Source organism: Zea mays, chromosome 7 (assembly GCF_902167145.1).
Source record: "Zea mays cultivar B73 chromosome 7, Zm-B73-REFERENCE-NAM-5.0, whole genome shotgun sequence".
In the NCBI taxonomy this organism is placed as follows: Eukaryota; Viridiplantae; Streptophyta; class Magnoliopsida; order Poales; family Poaceae; genus Zea; species Zea mays.
The window spans coordinates 163,362,435-163,375,966 of NC_050102.1; positions in this window are offsets into that span (position 1 = coordinate 163,362,435).

Here is a 13,532-nt window from a genome sequence, read left to right on the forward strand (position 1 = left end):
CCAGAGATTTAGAACGTGTCAGCTAATCGACCAACTATTTGTTAGCTATTAGATAGTTATTAGTTGTTAGCTGTCGCGATAAAAATCAATGAATAACTTTTTAATTGACTAACAATTAGCTTTAAAGATTTAAAACAAGGCCTTAGAATTTAGATACATGCCTTAGATACATGGGCGAAGACAACGGGGCTAGAGCCTCCCTAATTTTAATGAATTTCCTCTATAGCCCTTACCAACCTAGCTAATCGTCTTAATGGATAGTAGAGTAGAGTAAATATAATGCACGCCCCCGCCCTTACTGTCAGAGGACGTTAGCGGCCAGCTGTGGCTGACACGTGGGGCTGACTGTAGTCTGACATTAGCTAGAAGTAGAGATGGCCAAACGGGTCGTCCGGCCCGGCCCGGGCCCGATGAAGCCCGGCCCGCCAGGCACGGTTACAAAAACCGGGCCGGACCGTCTAAGCATGCGGGCTCAATTTTCTGTCCGAGTCCGGCCCGCAGTGGGCCTAAACGGGCTGGTCCGTTTAACACGAAAAAAGTGGGCCAAAAAACGGGCTGGTCCGTTTAACACGAAAAAAGTGGGCCAAAAAACGGGCTATGCGGCCCGGTAAACACGTTTTAGTGTAAAAAGCGGGCTTAACGTGCTTAGACGTAAACGGGCCGTGCTGGGCTAGCCCACCGTGCCTAGTTTCCTGTCCGAGCCCGACCCGCTTATTCGTGCCGGGCCAGCCCGGGCCCGCATAGAACCAGGCCGTGACGGGCTCGGACCGAGCCCAAACAGTGGGCTTCGTGTCGGGCTCGCGGGCCTCGTGCTTATTGGCCATCTATAGCTAGAAGCGACCAGACGTTTGACGAATCGGTCCTTCCTTATTGGCTATTGACATTCCCTAATCTTACCTTCCACTAGCGGAATCCAGGCCTTTGCCGAGTGCCGGCGGCTTTGCCGAGTGCTTTTTATCGGGCACTCGGCAAAGAAGACTTTGCCGAGAGCCGCACTCGGCAAAGTCCTGCGCTCGATAAAAAGCTTGTTTACCGAGTGCAGCACACTCGGCAAATACTGCTTTGCCGAGTGGCAAACACTCGGCAAAGATGGCGCTCGACAAAGGGCCGTTAGTGGCCGTCTACATCTGACGGTCGTCAGCCTTTGCCGAGGGCCGAAGTCCGGCACTCGGCAAAGCATACTCTTTGCCGAGCGTTAAATATCGGATACTCGGCAAAACATATTTTTATTTTTTTATTTTCCCAACCAAACTTTTTGTGGTGTGTTCGTACACTATATAGACCAACATGTACCATTTTGGGACAATTATAACAATGTTTTCAATAGCTAGTAGATTTAGTTCGTTTATTTTAATTTCTTCGAAAAATTTAGATTTGAACTGCAAGTCACTCGAAACTTGGGTAATCGTGCATGCAAAAATGATACAAATTTTATTTAGCACAAGTTACGACCGATTTCAGGAGCGGACCGGAAACTTCGAGCAACATGCTCACTAAACATGGCCGTGAACTTGCCATCCAAATGTTTAAAAATTGTATAAAACACAAACAAAGTCAGAAAATCTTGAAACTTGTCCACGTGTCATGATATCATATGTAGAGGCTATGATAAAAATTTGAAAAAGTTTCGTGAAAACTGTGACGCACTATGTGTAGAAACCTAAGAGATCCACATTGAAACTCTATGATTTCATGTGTAGTTATCTTAGGTTTCTACACATAGTGTCTCACAACTTTCTCCAAACATTCTAAATTTTTTATCACAGCTTCTACATATGATATCATGACACGTGGACAAGTTTCATGATTTTCTGAGTTTGTTTGTGTTTTATAAAAATTTTAAATAGCTGGATGTCAAGTTCACGACCATGTTGAGTGAGCATGGTGCTCGAAATTTCCGGTCCGCTCCTGAAATCGGTCGTAACTTGTGCTAAATAGCATGGATATGATTTTTGCATGCATGATTTTCCAAGTTTCGAGTGACTTGCAGTTCAAATGTGATTTTTCCGAAGAAATTCAAATAAACGAACAAAATCTACTAGCTATAGAAAACACTTTTCTAATTGTCTCAAAATGGTACATGTAGGTCTATATAGTGTAGGAACACATCACACACTAAAGGTAAGTTCTTTGCCGAGTGTCACCTGGGACACTCAGCAAAGACGCCGTCTCCGTCACCCGGCGCCGTAACGGTTGCTTTTCTTTGCCGAGTATCCCCTGACACTCGGCAAACCTCTTTGCCGAGTGTCCGAGAAAAAGTACTCGGCAAAGAAGGCTTTGCCGATGCACTGTGTGCCGAGCCCTCTTTACCGAGTGCTTCAGTCACTCGGCAAAACCGGCGATTCCGATAGTGTTCGGGCTTCGCCACTACATAGATAGGAATATAGCTCACTAAAAAAAAGCTAGAGACTACTTCATTTGGTATTTGAAAAAAATTTGCACCAAATTCGAATGGAGTAATAATCTGGATCTTTTCCTTTAACAGTTTCCAGTACACTAGATGGTGGATTCAGTACGTCACTAGCAGTAGGACAGCGGGGACACATAAGTCTTGCATTGCATTCCATTCCATTCCATTCCCTTCCATGTGGCACATGTACAGGGTTGGCGCTTCAACTTTGGGGACGGACGTGCGCTGCCGTCCAAGCAAGAATGCGGCCGGTATGTTCCAACGGACCAAAGTGCATGCTCCACAAGGCCACGACGGCCGCCAGAAAAAGGGGGTTCAGAGAATCTGAAACATAGTGCAGGTCTACCCGATAAAATCCATGCGCTTTTCGTACGTGCGCGCATAATATAACGGACCGACCGACCTCTGTGACCGAAGGCACTGATGACTGATCAAACCGACCGATCAGCTCTCGGAATGATAACGACGTAGACCAATGGAGGAGCCACTGCTGGACCTTTATTTTACAGATCATCCATGCAGCAGGCGGTCGAGTTGCCCGGCCCGGCCGCCGTCCATGGCCCGGCTAGCTAGCTCGAGCTGCGCGGTGCATGAGCGCATATCAACAGCGACAGCCACTAGCGAGCGAGAGTGCGCACGTACGAGACGATAAGAAGGCTCCCCCCATATGCTCCTGCTTCACCGTCTACGCTATTATTTGGTGCTTCGGATTCGGATCGGAGGAGGTAGTGCTATACTGCATGCTGGCTAGTTAGATACTAGCTTCTTAGATGTAATATTTATTTTATTTTTAAAGTCCATTATTAAAGCAACTTCATCAGGGTCACCTCTCTATAACTTTTGAGGTGTTTGACTTGTATGGACTAATTTTTAGTGCCCCTATTTTATTCTATTTTAGTCTCTATATTGCTAAATACGGATACTAAAATAGAGTTTTAATTTCCGTATTTGACAATTTAAAGTCTAAAACGAAATAAAACCGAGGGACTGAAATTTATTTCCTAGAAACCAAATGCCCCCCCCCCCCCTAAATATCGATGACCAAAGCTTAAAACACAGGACTCTCTGATTTCAGTGTTCCTGTGCTACCAGAGTTACCATCTAAGCAGAAGGTAACTATAAGTTCATTTTTTTTCGGAAGATAACTTTTCAGATTTTTTAGAAGTCAGTTCAACATCTAAGCAGAAGGAAAAAAAAGAAAAGAAAAGAAAGCAAAGCAAAGCAGAAACAAGAGTTACCATAAGGTTTGAGACAGCTAGCACAGTAGGTGGGAAATGCAAATATCGTCGCCTAAACTGTAGCGATCCAATTGTAACGACTTCAGCTAGCTCGGCCCGGCCCGGCCCATCTGGATCTTAGCCTGCATCGTCAAAAGGTGCCTCAGGCTCAGGCTATAGAAGTATAGAGCAGCGCAACAGACCAAAAATAAAATTAACCGGGCCCAGGCGCCCAGCACAATGCCTGCTCGGCCTTGCTCTCGCAATTAGATTTCTCTCGTCATAACTGTACGGTATTATATACTGTATCATTTAGAACAAGCAGACCCGGTAAAATCATAAAAAAGGGGTGAAAACGGAAATGCTATTTTTCGGGTACCGGGAATCCTTTTTGAAATTTTACCAAAATTTAGGGTTAAATGGAAACGGGAAACCATTACCAGAAATACATAACGCCCCGTTTGGATCACTGGAATTGAATTCCATTCTAATAATAGTAATTTAGACATATATCAATTAAGCTAATTCACTTTTAAATAAAATATATTTGTATACTATTATTAGCAAGATGTCCTAGATATTTATGTACTACATTTTTACTATAGAGGAGTAGAACGAAGAGTATCATGTAAGTTATAGATTATAAACAAATTCTAATCATGTATAAAATCATTTCCTATCCTCCACCCTATGAATTTGAGATATGCTTATATCTGAACTTTGGAAAGTGATGGAATGCCAAATTCCAAACTAAATAAGTTACTTTATTAAGTGAATTCCAATTACTTTAAAATGAAGGGATCCAAACGCCCCGTAAACGAAATCGGTAGAAACGATACGGTAACAGAAACGGTTACCAACAAATACGGAAATGAAATCGGTAGAAACGATCGGAAACGGAAACAGTTTGAGTCTCTTGCGACCGTTTTCAATAATTACTGTATTTATTCGGTACTTTGCCATCGGTAATGACTTTGGTAAATTTTCAGAAAAAAATTAAATCTGAACTAGTTTTTGTAAATTCATAATAAATTTATCTTAAATTAGAAAATGTGAAACAAATTTTATTGTTTTCCTAAAATCAAGATCTATATCTTTTCAATTATTACTCTTGATACATATAATCATAATTTATAACTATATGTATGTATGCGTAGTGCTTGTCACTTATATTTATGAGACATTGTTTTAATGTTTTTGTGAGATCTATCTATTACGGTCATCTTTTAAGATGAATTCAAAGACAATTATTTTATTTACGGAGTTGGTTACAAAATATCTGTTGGTCTTTGTTCTCGAATACTATACATCAAGAACAAAACAATATAATTGTTAATGATAAAAGACCTTCGTCATTCAGCACATTATCTTCTTTCGGATATAATGATCTTCAGACGGAGGTCAAGAAGGACATACCTTCATCATCTCATTAAACAAATATAAACGAAAGTACATGAAATACAAAAGAATATAAATAATGATGATATATCAGTAAATTGTTTATTTCCTCATTTCATAATGCGAGAGTGACGCAAGAGTAATTACAATCCAGCGTGAACAGTACAGGGGTACTGTTCATGTATTTATAGGCACGGGACGCAGCCCGGACAAAATTACATCCATGTCCCTGATAACTAATTATAATCATAATGCGAACTATTAAGGACTATATAGTCTTTTTCTCTTTAAGCCGGTATCGTCCTTCGCCTTTATCATAATAACAAGCCGAAGCTCTTTCAGTCGTAGCTTCAGCTTTTGTCCGCATCATTTCCGGCTTATATCTTCATGTCGCGCCTGCCTTTGTACTGTCTTGCCAAAGGTGTTTTTGCCTTGCAGACCTTCGACGGAGAAGAAGACCCCCAACAGTAGTCCCTTCATGGTGCTAGATCGTTTTTCGTAACGAGCTCGATTCGCGAAAAACACGAAGACTTTGGAATGCTGAAGGTCCGAAAACACCTTCCCTGAGCTCATTGCCGAGAAACGATTATAATATTCCGGACGCCGGACGGTTCACCGCTCAGCCAGTGTGAGTAGTATGGCGGTTCGCCTTCTCCCCTTGCAGCACTATATAAGCAGACGGGTTGGTGAGGGGTTACCACAACATTCATTGCCATTGCACTGTTGTGCTGTAAATTTTTTAACCATAGTCGAAGCTCTCTGGATTGCATTTTCGAGCAAACGCTTCGTCACTGGAGATTAGCTTCGTCTTAGAAAAACCGTAGACACAAATGGCTAGAGTTCGATCCACTGCTAGGGTGTCTCGTGAGGGGGACGAGGCCGAAGCTGCCGAAACAGCGCCCATATCAGAAGTAATGAAGCGATCAGGTCTAGTTGTGCCAGGGAAAGTTACCGACGAAGGTGCTTCGAATGCCGAAGCTGGACAAACTATGGTTGAGGGTGAGAGTGATAATGAAAGCGAAGAGGATAACAACATTCTGAACCCGTCAAAGCCTAGTCATCTTGAATTTGAAAAATCTACTGTAACAGAAGATTACATGACTATGATGAAAAAACTGGGCTATTTCGGGGAGTCTGAGAGCAAGTTTGTTCGATTTGCTTGGGAAGAGGTAATCCCGGAGCCGAGGGAGGACGAAGTTATCGTCTTTAAGAGCTTCTTCAGAGCAGGGCTTCAGTTCCCCCTAAGGGCTGATTTGGTGATTAGGGATCCCGAGGGGATCCATAGGGGAGGAATCCCCTTGCAATTCAATTTTGAATAGCAAGAGGATTTCTTTCCCTCGGTATCCCCGATCACCAAATCAGCCCTAAATGACATGATATGGGAGGTTCTAAAAAACTTTGAAATATACGTTCACCAGCTGACCCCCAATGCTATTGTTAGACTCAGCGTCTTCATATGGGCTCTCCGAAGCCAAGGAATGGATGCTAATACCGAAGCTTTTTGCCGGGTGCACGAGCTACACTACCAGACGAAGGCTAGAGCAGATGGCCTTCACAAGAACTTTGGCTGTTATAATTTTGCGTATCGCAAGGATACGAAGGCCCCGATTATTGGCTGTCGCACCAAGTGGCCAACCAGGTGGACTAATGAATGGTTTTACATGAAAGCTGACGAGAAGAAGAGGGAAAAACTCATGAGTATGGTAATGAGTCCTTTGAAGCTGAACTTCGGCATGACTCGACCCTTGTGCAACATGCAGTTAGGGTCCACTTGCTGAAAGTCGCCTAGAAGGGGGGTGAATAGGGCAAATCTGAAATTTATAAACTTAAGCACAACTACAAGCCGGGTTAGTGTTAGAAATATAAACGAGTCCGAGAGAGAGGGCGCAAAACAAATCGTGAACAAATAAAGAGCGAGACACGATGATTTATTTTACCGAGGTTCGGTTCTTGCAAACCTACTCCCCGTTGATGTGGTCACAAAGACAGGGTCTCTTTCAACCCTTTCCCTCTCTCAAACGGTCACTTAGACCGAGTGAGCTTCTCTTCTCAATCAAACGGAACACAAAGTTCCCGCAAGGATCACCACACAATTGGTATCTCTTGCCTTGGTTACAATTGAGTTTGATCACAAGAAGAATGAGAAAGAAAAGAAGCAATCCAAGCGCAAGAGCTCAAATGAACACAAATGTCGCTCTCTCTAGTCACTATTTGATTTGGAGTGATTCCGGACTTGGGAGAGGATTTGATCTTTTTGGTTGTGTCTAGAATTGAATGCTATAGCTCTTATAATGTGTTGAAGGTGGAAAACTTGGATGCCCTTGAATGTGGGGTGGTTGGGGTATTTATAGCCCCAACCACCAAAAATGGCCGTTGGAAGGCTGCTGTCGCATGGCGCACCGGACAGTTCGGTGCGCCACCGGACACTGTCCGGTGCGCCAGCCACGTCAGCAGACCGTTGGAGTTCGACCGTTGGAGCTCTGACTTATGGGGCCTCTAGGCTGTCCGGTGGTGCACCGGACAGGTCCTGTAGACTGTCCGGTGCGCCAACTGCGCGTGCTCTGTTCTCTGCGCGCGCAGGCGCGCATTAAATGTGTTGCAGTCGACCGTTGCGCGCGAAGTAGTCGTTGCTCCGCTGGCACACCGGACAGTCCGGTGTGACACCGGACACTGTCCGGTGCTTCACCGAATAGTCCGGTGAATTATAGCGGAGCGACCTCTGATTTTCTCGAAGGTAGCGAGTTCAACATCGAGTGCCCTGGTGCACCGGACACTGTCCGGTGGCACACCGGACAGTCCGGTGCGCCAGACCAGGGTGCCTTTGGGTTGTCTTTTGCTCTCTTTGTTTGAACCATTTCTTGGTCTTTTTATTGGCTTACTGTGAACCTTTAGTACTTGTGGAACTTATAGACTAGAGCAAACTAGTTAGTCCAATTTTTTGTGTTGGACAATTCAACCACCAAAATCAATTAGGAAAAAAGGTGTAAGCCTAATTCCCTTTCAATCTCCCCCTTTTTGGTGATTGATGCCAACACAAACCAAAGCAAATATAGAAGTGCATAATTGAACTAGTTTGCATAATTGTAAGTGCAAAGGTTACTTAGAATTGAGCCAATATAAATTCTCATAAGATATGCATGGGTTGTTTCTTTACTTTTAACATTTTGGACCACGCTTGCACCACATGTTTTGTTTTTGCAAATTCTTTTGTAAATTCTTTTCAAAGTTCTTTTGCAAATAGTCAAAGGTAAATGAATAAGATTTTGAGAAGCATTCTCAAGATTTGAAATTTTCTCCCCTTGTTTCAAATGCTTTTCCTTTGACTAAACAAAACTCCCCCTCAGTAAAATCCTCCTCTTAGTATTCAAGAGGGTTTTAAGATACCAATTTTGAAAATACTACTTTCTCCCCCTTTTGAATACAATAAGATATCAATTTGAAAAATTCATCATTTTAAAACCTTTTTTTGGAAAATTGGTGGTGGTGCGGTCCTTTTGCTTTGGGCTAATACTTTCTCCCCCTTTGGCATGAATCGCCAAAAACAGATATTTTGAGTGAAATATAAGCCCTTAAACTACTTTCTCCTCCTTTGGCAAACAATATATGAGTGAAGATTATACCAAAGTTGGAGAGTTGCTCGGAGCGACGGCGAACGATGAGTTATGGAGTGGAGTGGAAGCCTTTGTCTTCGCCGAAGACTCCAATTCCCTTTCAATACACCTATGACTTGATTTGAAATTCACTTGAGAACACATTAGTCATAGCATATAAAAGAGACATGATCAAAGGTATATTAATGAGCTATGTGCGCAAAACATAAAAGAAATTCCTAGAATCAAGAATATTTAGCTCATGCCTAAGTTTGTTCATCTAGTGGCTTGGTAAAGATATCGGCTAATTGTTCCTTAGTATTAATATATGCAATCTCGATATCTCCCTTTTGTTGGTGTTCCCTTAAGAAATGATACCGAATGGCTATGTGTTTAGTGCGGCTATGCTCAACGGGATTATCCGCCATGCGGATTGCACTCTCATTATCACATAGAAGAGGAACTTTGGTTAATTTGTAACCATAGTCCCTAAGGGTTTGCCTCATCCAAAGTAATTGCGCGCAACAATGACCTGCGGCAATATACTCGGCTTCAGCGGTAGAAAGAGCTACGGAATTTTGCTTCTTTGAAGCCCAAGACACCAGAGACCTTCCCAAGAACTGGCAAGTCCCCGATGTGCTCTTTCTATTAATTTTACACCCCGCCCAATCGGCATCCGAATAACCAATTAAATCAAATGTGGATCCCCGAGGGTACCAAAGCCCAAACTTAGGAGTATAAACTAAATATCTCAAGATTTGTTTTACGACCGTAAGGTGAGCTTCCTTAGGGTTGGCTTGGAATCTTGCACACATGCATACGGAAAGCATAATATCCGGTCGAGATGCACATAGATAGAGTAAAGAGCCTATCATCGACCGGTATACCTTTTGATCTACGGATTTACCTCCCGTGTCGAGGTCGAGATGCCCATTGGTTCCCATGGGTGTCTTGATGGGCTTGGCATCCTTCATCCCAAACTTGTTTAGAATGTCTTGAATATACTTCGTTTGGCTAATGAAGGTGCCCTCTTGGAGTTGCTTCACTTGAAATCCAAAGAAGTACTTGAACTCCCCCATCATAGACATCTCGAATTTCTGTGTCATGATCCTACTAAATTCTTCACATGTAGATTCGTTAGTAGACCCAAATATAATATCATCAACATAAATTTGGCATACAAACAAATCATTGTCAAGAGTTTTAGTGAATAGAGTAGGATCGGCCTTTCCGACTTTGAAGCCATTAGTGATAAGGAAATCTCTTAGGCATTCATACCATGCTCTTGGGGCTTGCTTGAGCCCATAAAGCGCCTTAGAGAGTTTATAAACGTGATTAGGGTACTCACTATCTTCAAAGCCGGGAGGTTGCTCAACATAGACCTCCTCCTTGATTGGTCCATTGAGGAAGGCACTTTTCACGTCCATTTGGTAAAGCTTAAAGCCATGGTAAGTAGCATAGGCAAGTAAAATGCGAATTGATTCTAGCCTAGCTACGGGTGCATAGGTTTCACCAAAGTCCAAACCTTTGACTTGTGAATATCCCTTGGCCATAAGTCGAGCTTTGTTCCTTGTTACCACACCATGCTCATCTTGCTTGTTGCGGAAGACCCACTTGGTTCCTACAACATTTTGGTTAGGACGTGGAACTAAATGCCATACCTCATTCCTAGTGAAATTGTCGAGCTCCTCTTGCATCGCCACCACCCAATCCGAATCTTGAAGTGCTTCCTCTATCCTGTGTGGCTCAATAGAGGAAACAAAAGAGTAGTGTTCACAAAAATGAGCAACACGAGATCGAGTAGTTACCCCCTTTTGAATATCGCCGAGGATGGTGTTCACGGGGTGATCTCGTTGGATTGCTTGGTGGACTCTTGGGTGTGGCGGTCTTGGAACTTGTTCATCTTCCTCATCTCGATCATGGGCATCTCCCCTTTGATTATTGCTCTCCTCTTGAGGTGGCTCAACTTCTTGATCTTCTCCTTCATCATTTTGAGCCTTATCCTCATCTTGAGTTGGTGGAGATGCTTGTGTGGAGGAAGATGGTTGATCTTGTGCATGTGGTGGCTCTTCGGATTCCTTAGGACACACATCCCCAATGGACATGTTCCTTAGTGCGACGCACAGAGCCTCTTCATCACCTATCTCATCAAGATCAACTTGCTCTACTTGAGAGCCGTTAGTCTCATCAAACACAATGTCACAAGAAACTTCAACTTGTCCAGAGGACTTGTTAAAGACTCTATATGCCCTTGTGTTTGAATCATATCCTAGAAAAAACCTTCTACAGCCTTAGGAGCAAATTTGGATTTTCTACCTCTTTTAATAAGAATAAAACATTTGCTACCAAAGACTCTAAAATATGAAACATTAGGCTTTCTACCGGTTAGAAGTTCGTATGATGTCTTCTTGAGGATTCGGTGTAGATACAATCGGTTGATGGCATAGCAGGCGGTGTTGACCGCCTCAGCCCAAAACCGATCCGAAGTCTTGTACTCATCAAGCATGGTTCTTGCCATGTCCAATAGAGTTCGATTCTTCCTCTCCACTACACCATTTTGTTGTGGGGTGTAGGGAGAAGAGAACTCATGCTTGATGCCCTCCTCCTCAAGGAAGCCTTCGATTTGAGAATTCTTGAACTCCGTCCCGTTGTCGCTTCTAATCTTTTTGATCCTTAAGCCGAACTCATTTTGAGCCCGTATCAAGAATCCCTTTAAGGTCTCTTGGGTATGAGATTTTTCCTGCAAAAAGAACACCCAAGTGAAGCGAGAATAGTCATCCACAATAACTAGACAGTACTTACTCCCGCTGATGCTTATGTAAGCAATCAGGCCGAATAGGTCCATGTGTAGGAGTTCAAGTGGCCTGTCAGTCGTCATGATGTTCTTGTGTGGATGATGAACACCAACTTGCTTCCCTGCCTGACATGCGCTACAAATCCTGTCTTTCTCAAAATGAACATTTGTTAGTCCAAAAATGTGTTCTCCCTTTAGAAGCTTGTGAAGATTCTTCATTCCAACATGTGCTAGTCGGCGATGCCAGAGCCAGCCCATGTTAGTCTTAGCAATTAAGCAAGTGTCGAGTTCAGCTTTATCAAAATCTACTAAGTATACCTGACCCTCTAACATTCCCTTAAATGCTATTGAATCATCACTTTTTCTAATGACAGTAACACCTGTATCTGTAAAAATACAGTTGTAACCCATTTTTACATAATTGCGAAACTGAAAGCAAGTTGTAATCTAAGGAATCTACAAGAAAAACATTTGAAATGGTATGGTCAGGTGATATAGCAATTTTACCCAATCCTTTGACCAAACCTTGGTTTCCATCCCCGAATGTGATCGCTCTTTGGGGATCTTGGTTTTTCTCATAGGAGAACATTTTCTTCTCCCCTGTCATATGGTTTGTGCACCCGCTATCGATGATCCAACTTGAGCCCTCGGATGCATAAACCTACAAAACAAGTTTAGTTCTTGATTTTAGGTACCCAAACGGTTTTGGGTCCTTTGGCATTAGATACAAGAACTTTTGGTACCCAAACACAAGTCTTTGGCCCCTTGTGTTTGCTCCCAACATACTTGGCAACTACCTTGCCAGATTTGTTAGTTAAAACATAAGATGCATCAAAAGTTTTAAATGAAATGTTAGTATCATTTGATGCAATAGGAGTTTTCTTCTTAGGCAATTTTGCACGGGTTGATTGCCTAGAGCTAGATGTCTCACCCTTATACATGAAAGCATGATTAGGGCTAGAGTGAGACTTCCTAGAATGAATTCTCCTAATTTTGCTCTCGGGATAACCGGTAGGGTACAAAATGTAACCCTCGTTATCCTGAGGCATGGGAGCCTTGCCCTTAACAAAATTAGACAATCTTTTAGGAGGGGCATTAAGTTTGACATTGTCCCCCTTTTGGAAGCCAATGCCATCCTTGATGCCAGGGCGTCTCCCACTATAGAGCATGCTCCTAGCAAATTAAAATTTTTCATTTTCTAAGTCATGCTCGACAATTTTTGCATCTAATTTAGCTATATGATCATTTTGTTGTTTAATTAAAGCAATATGATCATGAATAACATCAATGTTAATATCTCTACATCTAGTGCAAATAGTGACATGCTCAATGGTAGATGTAGAGGGTTTGCAAGAATTAAGTTCAACAATCTTAGCACGTAAAATATCATTGTTATATCTAAGATCAGAAATTGTAACATTGCAAACATCTAAATTTTTAGCCTTAGCAATCAAATTTTCATTTCTAAGGCTAGCAAGAGAATCATTTAATTCTTCAATCTTAGCAAGCAAGTTAACATTATCATCTCTAAGATTGGGAATTGAAACATCACAAATATTAGAATCAACCTTAGCAATTAGTTTAGCATTTTCATTTCTAAGGTTGGCAATAATATCATGGCAAGTGCTTAGCTCATTAGATAATTTTTCACATTTTTCTACTTCTAGAGCATAAGCATTCTTAACCTTAACATGCTTCTTATTTTTCTTAATTAGGAAGTCCTCTTGGGAGTCCAAGAGTTCATCCTTCTCATGAATAGCACTTAGTTCATTTAATTTTTCTTTTTGTTGCATGTTTAGGTTGGCAAAAAGGATGCGCAAATTATCCTCCTCATCACTAGCATTGTCTTCATCACTAGAGAATGCATATTTAGTGGAGGATTTTGATTTTACCTTCTTCTTTTTGCCGTCCTTTGCCATGAGACACTTGTGGCCGACGTTGGGGAAGAGGAGCCCTTTGGTGACGGCGATGTTGGCGGCGTCCTCGTCGGAGGAGGAGTCGGTGGAGCTCTCGTCGGAGTCCCACTCGCGGCACACATGGGCATCGCTGCCCCTATTCTTGTGGTACCTCTTCTTTTCTCTCCTCTTGCCCTTCTTATCGTCGCCCCTGTCACTGTCACTAGA